Source organism: Chelonia mydas, chromosome 5, assembly GCF_015237465.2.
Source record: "Chelonia mydas isolate rCheMyd1 chromosome 5, rCheMyd1.pri.v2, whole genome shotgun sequence".
NCBI classification, from domain to species: Eukaryota; Metazoa; Chordata; order Testudines; family Cheloniidae; genus Chelonia; species Chelonia mydas.
The window spans coordinates 100,634,007-100,646,882 of record NC_051245.2 but is presented as its reverse complement, the minus strand read 5'-3'; the positions used below and the strand labels follow the sequence as shown (position 1 = coordinate 100,646,882).

Below are 12,876 nucleotides of genomic sequence, written 5' to 3'. Positions count from 1 at the left end.
CAACTGTTCAAACTACTAAAATCACGATAGAGCTGAAAATGATAGGAAAAGTTAGAACTGGATATAAAAACTGTACACTGCATGCCCAAGTAGTAAAGGCTGTTGTTAAGATCTCGTTTTTTGGGGGGGAATGTATCTTTCTTCAAAGTATACTGTTTCTTTCATGGGACATAATCTCTAAATGCTAATAGACAGCTACCAATTATAGCTTTTACTTACATGTATAGTCCTTTTGAAGCTGATAGTCTACGTGAATAAGAGTTTGCAGGATTGGATTTATAATCTTAACGTGAAATTGAATGTGTGCAGTTAGAAATGACAGTGGACAAATAAAGCTGAGTACTGTATAATGTTTGCATTTGTGGGTCAATTGGCCGAGGAAATAGCCTCTCAGACCAATGATGTCAATCTAAACAAGATACAGAATGCATGTTTTAAATATGCACTTTACCTATTTTTAATTACTTCTTATCTTGTGCATGGTTCCATGCTTTAAAAGTGATGGTTTTCAGTAAAGTAAACCAGTGCTCAGGCCACTTTTAAAAGTCTTGCTCCTGGTTTTGCTTTTTTAATTGGAAAAGAAAGTTTAAAAGATACTTGGCTGCAAGTAAAGTCATAACACATCAAGGCTCACGCTCTTGTAATAAAATCTGAATATTTAATAGTTTGGGTGTTTGTCCTCTGTGGCTGGCATTTTTCAGTAGAACATGTAAAGAAAATAAACTAAGACAAATCATTAAGACTAACAGCTGAAAATGAAATATTAATTTCAAAGCTGTGGTGAAACATCCAATTTCAAATCTGCTTTTAAAAAATACGTTGTGCTTAAGAGTCAAAGCCTTTTCCTACATGGAACTGGTGTTGGATCCAGGTATATTAAGGTCAGACTAGCTGACCACCGGCATCATTCCTGGCTTTCAGATCTATGAATAACACTTGAAAATAATTTAAACTAAACCTGTATTAAACATGTATTGGGCCTCAACAGGATATTTCACTAGGGCCCTCCATTGCCATTGAAGTCAGTGAGAACTGAGAGTGCTGTCTTCAAGCATGTCTAGTATTAGTTAAGTCTTTCAACATCCTTCTGAAGTAGGTGGTGATCTCCGAGTATTACAGATGGGTAAACTGAGGCACAAACAAGCTTAAAGACTAATTTTTGGAAATACTGAGCACAAGTCTAGGGATCAGAATGAAAATACAAAGGGGATGGTACTCTTCCAGGCTCTGCACAGGAAACATGCTCCACTTGCATAGTAGTCTCTGGGTGTGCCTGACCCTCTTTGGGGTCTGAATATATCTATGGGCTCTGCTGAGCTCCTCATGATTGGCTTCCCCTCAATGCGGCTGGGTTTCTTAAACTTGTTATCTCCCCTTAGGGGTGCCTCAGCTGCTCTGCTGAACTCCTTGTGTTTGGGTCCTCCTTGATAGAGAGGGTGGGGCAATGTGGCAGTTCTGTTACTGGTGGTGCAAATAGCTTGTTTTCCAATGAGTCAGGGAAGTCATTTGAAATGAGAAGCACTTGCAAAACTGTCAGCCTTTGAATAAGTTGAAAACAAGTTTTGGAAATGAATATGATACTGGTCAGGGGTTTCTGAGGCTTTGTAATTTGGCTAAATCAACATAATTTTTAAGGGGGGAGGGTACATCTGATTGTGGGTGGGAGTGACTCTTACACTGGTTGACCTTGGTTGGGAAAGTCATTTAAACACTCTGTGCCTCAGTTTATCCATTTATAAATAAAACAGAGGGTAAGTGGTATTTATTAATAGTTGAAAATATCTTTTGAGACTTTCTGATGGAGCTGCACTGCCTGGGACAGCTGCGGCCTGGGCTGTGTCAGTGTTTTCTCCTTTAAGGATAAGACTGAAATCAGTCAAGATCACCTTGGCCTTGCCCTGAAAGATTTTGTTTCTAGGGCTGCTGAATCTCTCCCTCAAGCACCCCCTGAGTTTTTTTTTCCCATCAGGCAGCACCTTCTGATTACTGTAATATTGCTGTTTGTTTCTGTATAAGAAAACTACACTAAATGATAACTAAAATAACCTATTTTGATTGTGAAAGGGGTGGAAAGGATGAATATTTTCAGGACCTAATGTATGAGAAGAAAAGCATCATAATTATTTCTGGAATTTAAATGATTCTTCACCAGGTTATACTCATTCAAAGATACTGGTTTGTCTTTTGTGTGCAAAGAAGAAAGTGTGAAGCATACATGCTAACTTTTAGAGAGAGAGAGAGAGTGTGTGAGAGAAAGAGAGACACCATATTATAGAGCTACAGAAATCTCAGTCCAAATCTTAGTAACACTATTGTAAAGGTTTGTATTTAACACGACTATAAATGCTCAGGCATCTTCTAATAAAACAAAGTCATCAAGCTTTTTTTTTTAACAACAAAATTCTTTTTGTGTAAATAATGGACTCAATTCATCCCTGGTGTAAATGCCATGGAAGTTAATGAAGTTACATCAGGGATGAGTTTGGCCAAGTGTCACTAGGTTTCGTTCATGCTGTTTCACGCTGTGGTTTAGTTTTTGTCAAGGTGGAGTGTTTGTTCAACTGACTTTCACTGAGCATTTGAGTTGTATTTCTTGCTACATTGATAAGATACTTGTTTGTTAAAGGCCAAATCTTTCTGAACCCTGAAGTAAGAAATCTCATATCAGTGAGAATTAATATGTGCATCCTTGTAACTAACCAAGGCAATGTGTGCAACGACTTTTTTCTAATTTAAGGAAATTGAAATTTAATCTTTTTACATGGATGGAAGAACAAGAGTCTATACCTTTCACAGAAGCTAACAGCACATTTGGATTTACATGGTTACTTTTGCAGAAGGGCGAACTTCCTTTATTATAAGTAATACAAACCCCTTTATTTTTGTAAACTTGTGTTTTGTAAGCCAACGTGGGAGTAGAATTAGGGCCTGATCTAAGACCCATTCAGTTCAGTGGGAGTCTTTCCTCTGACTTCAGTGTGCTTTGGATTAGTCCCTTTGGGAGGAAAGATATGAATAAAGAAAATTTTCTTGCCTGTAGTTCAGATCTTGATGTCCTTTCTCAGGAAGAATTTCCACAGTCCTCATTGGGAGTTTTGCCCAACAAGGATTGCAGGATTTGGCCCTCTTAATTTATTTAGATGCTCCAGTGAAATCCTGCTGAATCAATATAAGTAATACAAATAACATTGAGTATTAGCTATAGCCTGTGTGCACATTTTGGCAGGGAGCAGCTTCTTGAGAAACCTCCATTTAGATAAATATGTGATATACCAGAGGCCCAGTGGTACTGGAGGTACGTACTACACTGGGATTTAATGGTCTCTATCACTGATTCGCTAAAGTTTTAAGCTTCCTTGCAAAGTAGCAACTGATAAAAGTACCTTTGTTTTTGAGATACCTCAGAACTGTTAGCACTATATTAAAAACTACATTAATACACTTAACTGAATTCCTAATACATGCCTTGAACACTGGCACATATGATAAATCTTTGTTTAGGAGAAGTCTATTCAAAAGTCAAAGAATCAAAAATGTGCAGGGGGTGGGGGGAAATCTGCATAGAAAATTACTAGACTTGTGTAGGGTTGGCATCTGTGGTTAGTATTTGATGTAAATTGAATAGTATACATTAAGGAAAGTGTTAAGAGGTCACGGAGTATGAAGAATATGACTGTACATAATCTGGGGTTTTGCTTTGTTTTTAGTCTATAATCTAAGTTTTAGTTCAGTGGCTCTCGACCAGAAGTATCCTAGGGGTACTCAAGAGGTCTTCCGGGGGTACATCAACTCATCTAGATATTTGCCTAGTTCTACAACAGGCTACATAAAAATCACTAGCGAAGTCAGTTCAAACTAAAATTTCATACAGACAAAGACTTGTTTATACTGCTCTGTATACTATACACTTACATATAAGTACAATATTCATATTCCAATTGATTTATTTTATAATTATATGGTAAAATGAGAAAGTAAGCAATTTTTCAGTAAGTGTGCTGTGACACTTATGTTTCTGTGTGTGATTTTGTAGTTTGGTGAAACTTGGGGGTATGCAAGACAAATCAGACTCCTGAAAGGGGCACAGTAGTCTGGAAAGCTTGAGCACCACTGTTTTAGTTTATCGTAAATGATAGTTTTATAACTTGTAAACGCATAAAATAACTCTGGTCTTCTGAAATTGGACATGGCAGATTTATAGAGATGTGTTCACCTGACCTTTGTGCCTGTAATTCAGTAACTGGTTTTCCTCCTTTTGGTACATGGATTACAATGCACCATCAAAGTATAACTTTGATCTTTAAAAGTAGTGTTAAGATCCTATCTGGTTTACTTTTTGTACCAAAAATTTTCAATCTTTTATTCACTTGCTTGTGACTGACTAACTGTTGCAAATTAGATTGTACTTGCTTTTCCAATAACTACTCTTTAGCAAATTTCTGTTTCCGAGGCCTTCAACAGATGTTCGTGCATCATATCCTCTTCCCTTCTCCCACGACCCCAAATCAAAGACTCATTTATAGAACTATGCATTTTAGGAGCACAGATTATTTATTGTTGTTCAAGCAAACAAAAAGGCACTTCTGTATTTTCCACATCAGTGTGTATTTTGCACAAATAACCAAGTGAGAGGAAAATAGAGGTAATTATATTGATATTTTTTATATATAATTTTGTCTTAGTCATTTCAGCCCTCAACAATTTGCCAAACCTCTGATATTAGGGTCCACAATGGACCTAATTAACAAGCAGTGTTGCTGCTTACCTCAGGCTGCAAATGTCTCATGAGTGACAAAATTATATCTAATTATTTTGATTAAGTGGTTTATGAGCTACTACATAATTACCTCTTCTGAAATTAAAGTGGTCTGAAAATTATGGATGTCTGGAAAATTAGTTGCTGTTGATGATATTTGTAATAAGAATTATTCTTTTTCCAGACTTTTACTCTCCAGATGTAACAATTTGCTGAGACTTTACTTAATGGAGTTTTTCCTATGTATAATTAAATATAATTAAATCTGTTCCTTATTATCTTTAACAAATTAATTCTACTCATCTAGTATCTTACCTGTTTATAAATAGGATGACAAGATGAGCATAGTCTGAAGGAAATAATCAGTAACTATTTAACTTAAATTGTTCTGTTCAAGTTACATCCATAGTGATATAGATAACTGAATGGGTGGGAAACCAATTACAAAAGTATAAAAACATACTCACATTAGACAATAGGTAAAAATAGTACATCTAGTATACAAGATGCATAACAAGAGAATATTCTGTACACTTACTCTGTGTTCTTAATGCTTTTTTGTCTCTCTCCAGAAAGTGTAATTCTTCTTTGAGTAGTGTCCTTGCGGGTGCTCAACTTTAGGTACGCATGCACTCTGGTGCCTTTGAGCAGAGATTTTTGGTAGCAGTGCTCATTCTGCCCACTTGTCCTTGTGCCCCGTACTGAGGCTATATAGGGCTGCATAAGAGAACCTCCCTCAGTTCCTTCTCAACCGCCTTCCGCCAGAGATGGAGTTTACTGTATGCCTGTTCCTGTTCCCTCTTGTATTAGTGTTTTAGTTTTTATAGTTAGTTCTCAGCAGTAGTAGATTTAGTATCTTATAGTTGTTGGAATTTGTGTTTTCCCCCTTTTTCTTTTTAATATATATATATATATATATATATATATATATATATAAATGTACACAAACACACACACACACACACACTTTTTTTTTTCTTTTTCCCCTATTGAGAAGCTTGAACAATTTTCTTCTGTCAGGGATGCCAGGCTTCCTAGGCCAGTGGTTCTCAACCAGGGGCATGTGTAGCCCTAGGGGTACTCAGAGATCTTCCAGGGGGCACATCAACTCATCTAGATAGTTACCTAGTTTTACAATAGGCTACATAAAAATCACTAGCAAAGTCAGTACAAACTAAAATTTCATACAGACAATGGCTTGTTTATACTGCTCTATATACTATACACAGAAATGTAAGTACAATATTTATATTCCAGTTGATTTATAATTATATGGTAAAAATGAGAAAGTAAGCAATTTTTCGGTAATAGTGTGCTGTGACACTTTTGTATTTTTATGTCTCATTTTGTAAGCAAGTAGTTTTTAAGTGTGGTGAAACTTGGGGGCACACAAGACAAATCAGATGCCTGAAAGGGGTACAGAAGTCTGGAATGGTTGAGAGCCACTGCCCTAGGCTTTAAAAGGGGCCTGTCTTGTCAAGAAGCAATCTCTGTTAGTGACAGGCACTCCCAGTACATTCGTTGTTTGGGAGACTCTCACATTCCCAGCAAGTGTAAGACCCATTTCTTCTTTTAAAGGAAGATCCCAGAGGAACAGGGAAATAAAGTACTACCTCTTAATGATGGAGGAAGTTTTGAGACTGGCCTCTGATCTGAGGGCAGATACCCCCACCTCTGCTGTCAGTACACTGTCATCATCGAGATCACGGTCACAGAGAGCTTCCAAGATGAAGGCAGCATTGAAACCCCATCTCCAATACTCCCAGAGTGAGGTACTGATAACCGTGCTGCTGGTAGCGAGAGTTTCCCACTGAAAAGTATAAGGAAGGCAATAAGAGGAGCAGACTAGAGAGATCTTCATCAAAGAATATCCAGTCACCAGACATCTCAGGCCTCAAGAGGAGTACTAGTGAGGCTCAGAGTACTTCAGGTACCGTGAAGCATGCTAAGACTTCCAACTAAGTCCCATTCCTCAGCAGTAAAGGGCTCGGTACTGCTCGGTACTGAAGACTACTGTTGTCCAGGGACTGGCTTCAATGGAATCCTCAACCCATTCAGTACTGACATCAGTGCCTCGCACAACAGTTTCTACATCATTGGTGCTGGGACCGAGTTCTATTGTGTTACCGATACCACAGGAATTCCAGTACCCAAAAGACCTTTTGGTACCAAATTAATCTAGCGACCTCTGGACACCTCTTGGTACAGAAGTCAGTTGGGTCACCAACTGCTGACTCTTCTCTATCTTCTACTATCCATGAGGAGGGATTGTCATCTCTGATACAATATGTGGGGCAGCATTCTGACTCAGACCCTGAACTTTCTATTCACGGCTCTCCAATTTATTTCAGGAGACTTTATTTCCTATTGCAGATGCAACAAAGGCAGGACATCAGACCCCTGCCTGCTAATACTTGGGATGACTAGCGCTGGATACCTCCCTCCTCCCCCCATGCCACATGGTCTCTCTCATTGGCCTTACTGGGATCTACGGGCAATGTTCTTCCAGCAATTTTGAGCAGCGTCAACTACGTCCCTCGGGGACCACAGAAGATCTTGTTACCTGACACCATGTATCCCACTTCCCCACTCTGAGTCCAAAGAGACCTTTGAAGGGCAAGAGTAGACAAGGAGGTTACCCACCTTACTAATGTCTCATCGTCATCACCTGATGAGGCAGTAATGCCACCACTGCCATCATTAGCTGATGACTTTAGGCAATTCCAGGACCTGATGAAGTGGGTTGATGACACCCTGCAAATTCTCCTGGAAGAAGTCCAGGATTTCCATCACAAGCTCTAGGACATACTGCATAACTTTACCTCAATTTAATGAAGCACTCCTTGAGCCAGCCAAGTCCTTCTGGCAAACTCCAGCAATTGCCCCCAGCCCCCATATGCAAGAGGGCTGATAAAAAAAAATATTAAATCCCAACCAGGGTTGCTGAGTTTTTGTTTTCTCATCCAGGACCAAATTGTTAGTCATGGATGCAGTCAACAAAAGGGGCAGGCGACATACCCAAAAAGCCACCCCTTATAATGAGGACTAGAAACATATGGATCTTTTTGGTTGTAAGAGCTACTTGTCAGCAACACTTCAGTTCAGGATAGCTAACTACCTTGTGCTGATGTCAAAATATGACTGTGAACTATGAGAAGTTTAATATTTCATTGACCATTTACCACAGGAATATGGAAAACAGTTCAACACCATAATAAAGACACAAACTTCACTGTGGGCTTCACTTGATGTGGTGGATGCTGCAGACAGATCTGATTCCACCACAGTAGTGATGAGACAAGCGTCCTAGCTTAAGTTGTCTGTGTTTCCTTGGGAGGTACAATCAATCATGGAAGATTTACCTTTCAGTAGCCAGAATGTTTTTGAGGTTTCCATGGATGACTTGCTTCATACCCTAAAGAACTGTAGAGCGACATTTAGGATTACACACACATGCAGATAAAATAAAATTTAGTTTCAATGGGCACAAAGATCACGCTTTGATCAATTTTTCACCTTCCATAGGCCATTGGAACCACTGGCTAAGTAATTGAGGTTTTCAAGGAAAAAGCCTGCAACTACCTTGACAGTTTCATCCCAGCCTTCAATACCATCCAAATGCCACCCAAAGACCAGGGTTTCTCAGCTGCATGACACAAATCCCCCTTCCTTAGTTTGGATACTGCATCTCACTAGTTCATCAAGATTGGGAGGCTATAACATCAGACAAATTGGTACTGGAGGCCATGACTTTGGGTCATAATATCCAATTTATCTCCATCCTGCCCTTCCAACTCCCTTCCCCATCCCTCTTCTGAGACTGTTCTCATGATCAATTGCTGACACAGGAGATCTTGTTTCTCCTAAGTCTAGGAGCCATAGAACCAGTCCCACTTCAACATAGGGGAAAAGGTTCTATTCAAGATATTTTCTGATATCCAAGAAAAATGGGGATTGGAGGATGATACTAGATTTCAGACAATTGAACAAGCATGTCAGACATCTGAAATTCAGGATGGTGTCCCTAGCAGCTATAATACCCACCCTGGAATTGGGGGGACTGGCTTGTGACCCTGGACTTCAGAAATGTACTTTCATGTAGCGATTCATCTCTTACGAACAATTTCTTTATTTCACATTCAGTCTCAGTTATTACCGGTACCCGTATTCTACTCTCGGCCTGTCATCCGCCCCAAGGGTGTTCTCAAAAATCATGGCGGTCATAGCTGCCTACCTTTCTCATCTAGGAATAACTGTCTTTCCCTGCCTTAACAACAGACTCCTCAAGGGTCAGTTGCATCAGGAGGCTTGGTTGGTAGTTAAAACAACAATTTCACTATTCCAAAGTCTAGGCCTGCAGATAAATCTTGAGAAATCAATCTTGACCTCCTACACAAGGAACTTTCTTTATTGGAGTGTTTCTGGTTTCAATAACAGGCAGAGCTTCTCTCCCTCTCTGCAGGTTTCTTGCTCTGAAGGACCTTATCCAAAGAGTGCAGATCAGTCCTCAAGTGCCAGAAAGGATACATCTGCAACTGCAGGAACACAATATCTTGTGTTTTTGTCACAAAACCACCAAGTTGCCTCTTCGAAGTCTCTGGGGTGGCTCAGGATAGTTTATGTACCAAAGAACCACAGTCTGAACAAACAGATATCTGTACTCAGCCAGGTCCTACAGTCACTCACCTGGTGAGTGAATCCTTCCAAGGTTTGTGCAGGAATTTGGTTTAGCCAGAATCCTCCTACAGTCATGTTAACATCAGACACTTCCCTCTTGGTACAGGGAGCACATTTGGGTCCTCACACAGTCTGAAGCTAATGATTACTACAGGAAGAGCACTTGCACATCAATCTGTTGGAGTTAAGAGTGATTAGAAATGCTTCCCTGCACTTACTTCCCTTACTCAAAAACAAGTCCATGAAGATTAAGACAAACAACATAGCATGCATGTATTATATCAATCATCAGGACGGAGCGTGTGCCCTCTTACTGCACCGAACTGATAAAGCTTTGGAACTAGTGCATAGCTAATCAGATAGTAATCTTGGCGTCTTACCTCCCAGATATACAAAACAGCATGGCAGACAACCTCTGAGGACAGTTCTTCTTAAATTATAAATGGGAGCTTAGGGAATTCCAGAAATCAACCTTTTTGCTATAGCAGCCACCACAAAGGGCTCGTCTACTCTACCTCACTGCTTCGGCGCAGCTGCACCGCTGTAGAGCATCTGGTGAAGACGCACTATGGCGAGAGTGCTCTGATGGTGGCATAATTACTCCGCCTCAATGAGAGGTGGAAGCTATGTCTGCGAGAGAGCATCTTCCGCCGACTTAGCACTGGTGTGGATGCACTTTGGTCAATGTAACTTGCATCGCTTAGGGGTTGGCTTTTTCACACACCCCTGAGCGACGCAAGTTACATCTGACCACTGTGCTTTAGTTCACACTGCAAGATCAGATGCTGCGGTAGGCAATGTAGTTCTTTCTTCAGTGATGGACTATTCGGAAACTCCCACCTCCTTAAAGCATTACTGCTAAGAAGTCAGCTAAAGAGAAGCACTCACAGGGATACTACTTTAAAGAAGAGATTACTGACATTTTGCAGTAACTTGACTTCTTTGAGATGTGTCCCCCACAGTGTGTGCTTCATTACCCACCCTCTTCCCCTTTGCTTCAGAGCTAACTCTGTGGGCTTTGCAATAGAGAAGAAACTGAGGCTGGTTCACCTGTGCATCCTTGGTACAGGGCATGAGGATGTGTAGGGTGCATGTACGGTCCAAATGGGCACTGCTACCAAAAATCTCTGGTCAAAGGTGCAGAGGCACACATGTATCCAAAGTGGAACACCCACAGGAGCGCACATCTCGAATTACTTGGGTGGTATGTGGGTGTTTTTTAATGTAGTCCATTTTCATCTCAAGATAGAACTAGCCAAATAAAATATTCTAATCTTTGACACAGGCTGAAACATGATGAGAATTAGCAAAGTTCCTACATTTTAGATGCCCACTTGTACTCTGATTTAAGTCAGCATATTTTCTGAATAGAGCGGGACGGGCTTTGTAGTTTTCTGGTATTTATGGTGTTTTGTGCTGCAGAACAGAATTAATAGACAATATACACTATTTGAGCAATTTTTTTATTAAATAAAAAATAAATGAAAGTAATGGTGGGGTGTATGTATGATTTCTGATATTTAATAAAAACCCAATGTTATACATATTCTTTAAGACCACTAATGCAAGGATAATAAGGTTTTTAAAGTCTGACCTGCCTAATATATTGTACAAATGTAAATTATTGGATTATGGCTGGTTAAATGTTAATTGCAAAACAGCTTCCAGATACACCCAGCATCGAATAGTCAGATTATATATTTAGCTGGGAAAGTCTCATTAATCTTTTTGTAAATTTCTTTAATATTTCTAGCCTATACAACAATTATTTATTTAATATTGAGTCTTTAGAAAAATCAGGAATCCCAGGGGGCACATAGAGAGCATAGCCAGCTGTAATGCTGCTACCCTGGAGGATCATAATCAACCAGCATAAACTGAAGTGGTCTCTGAACTGCTGTAAGTATATGAGTCTGAGACCAGCATAGAAATGGCACAAGAATCAGGGAGCCTTAACCAGGAGCCTGGGTGTACCTGAGGATCTGGAATTACAATATGTGTACAGATTTAAAAAAAAAAAATGTAGGTGTCCTAAACGCTGCTTAATTTTATTCACAAGGAGAAAGGTGGTGGTGGGGTGATGTTAACTGATTAAACTATGACCATTCTTGCTACCACTGTTATATAATTGCAACAAATCTTGTACAAAATGTGGCATGTAAAATGATTATGGAAAGTTTGATTAGCTGAATATTATTATGCTATTTGTTTGCATGTATCATTTTTATAGATGAAGTTAGGAGTATTAAATACATGCCTGTATTTCTAAGGTATTTGCTTCTGGGTAGCACCAATGAGGTGTTTAGCCAGCACATTGTGAAGGAACTATTCAAATACAATGGCTCATTAAAGAACACTTAACTCACAATGGAAGACGTCTATCTACTCTTAATAGCATTTTCTGCTATGACTAAGCGAAGTCATGCATGGACCTGTGACTTGCTCATGTGACTCCAAACTCCATCTTTTACCTGTGATTTTCCACTAGCTGTGCTGAGGCCTTTGTTTGAAACAATGGGTTTCCCTCCACATGGCAGAAGCTGTAAAAGGCCATGGAAACACCTCCATTTTGCCTCTTTCCTGCTCAGACCTCTGGACTATGGACTTATACTAATGGGAGCAGTCTAACCAAAGGGCTGAGGACCTTCCAATGATTTGGAAGCAACCAGAGACTTGACTTAGCCAGCAGTTTATTCCATTACTGCTACAGGCTTGAACCAAGAACTTTACAATTGTTGTATGTATTTGATTCCTTTAACCAATTTTAACTCTCACCTTTCTTTCTTTTTATAAATAAACCTTTAGATTTTAGCAAGAACAACTAGGAGTCCTTGTGGCTCCTTAGAGACTAACAAATTTATTTGAGCATAAGCTTTGGTGGGCTAAATGTTAGTCTCTAAGGTGCCACAAGGACTCCTAGTTGTTTTTGCTGATACAGACTAACACGGCTACCGCTCTGAAACCTTTAGATTTTAGATACTAAAGGATTGGCAACAGTGTAATTATTGGTAAGATCTGAGTTATATATTGACCTGGGTGTGTGGCTGATCCTTTAGGATCAGAAGAACCTTTCATTTGATGACTTTAACATGAGTAGTTCTTTACAACCAATTTCAAGTGTTTTTGGCAGTGATACAAGGACTGGAATGACTAAGGAAACTGCTGTTCTGACTTCTTGTTAGCCAGTGTGGTGAAACAGAAGTTTACTTTTGTTGCTGGTTTGGTATATCATCAGGGAAAATCCACCTGAAAACTGGAGATTATCTGCCCCTATTTCTCAGCAGTTTGTCCTGAATTTGGTATTCTTAGTTGTGACCCGCAAAGGCATGGTGACGGTGGGAAATGCTTTCTTCTGATATTTGCTAACCTAGAAAATCCTTTTCGTAGGAATACTGGTATGAACTGTTCTAACAATATGAATTATTAGAGAAGACTTATCTCAA

The 12,876-nt window shown here is 39.5% G+C and overlaps 1 protein-coding gene across 2 annotated transcripts in view; it reads left to right on the top strand.

Annotated features, from left to right (window-relative positions):
* The window catches only part of PLGRKT (plasminogen receptor with a C-terminal lysine), a 52,354-nt gene that overhangs the window by 32,972 nt on the left and 6,506 nt on the right, over positions 1-12,876 (top strand). The gene's annotated exons all lie outside the window — the stretch shown is intronic.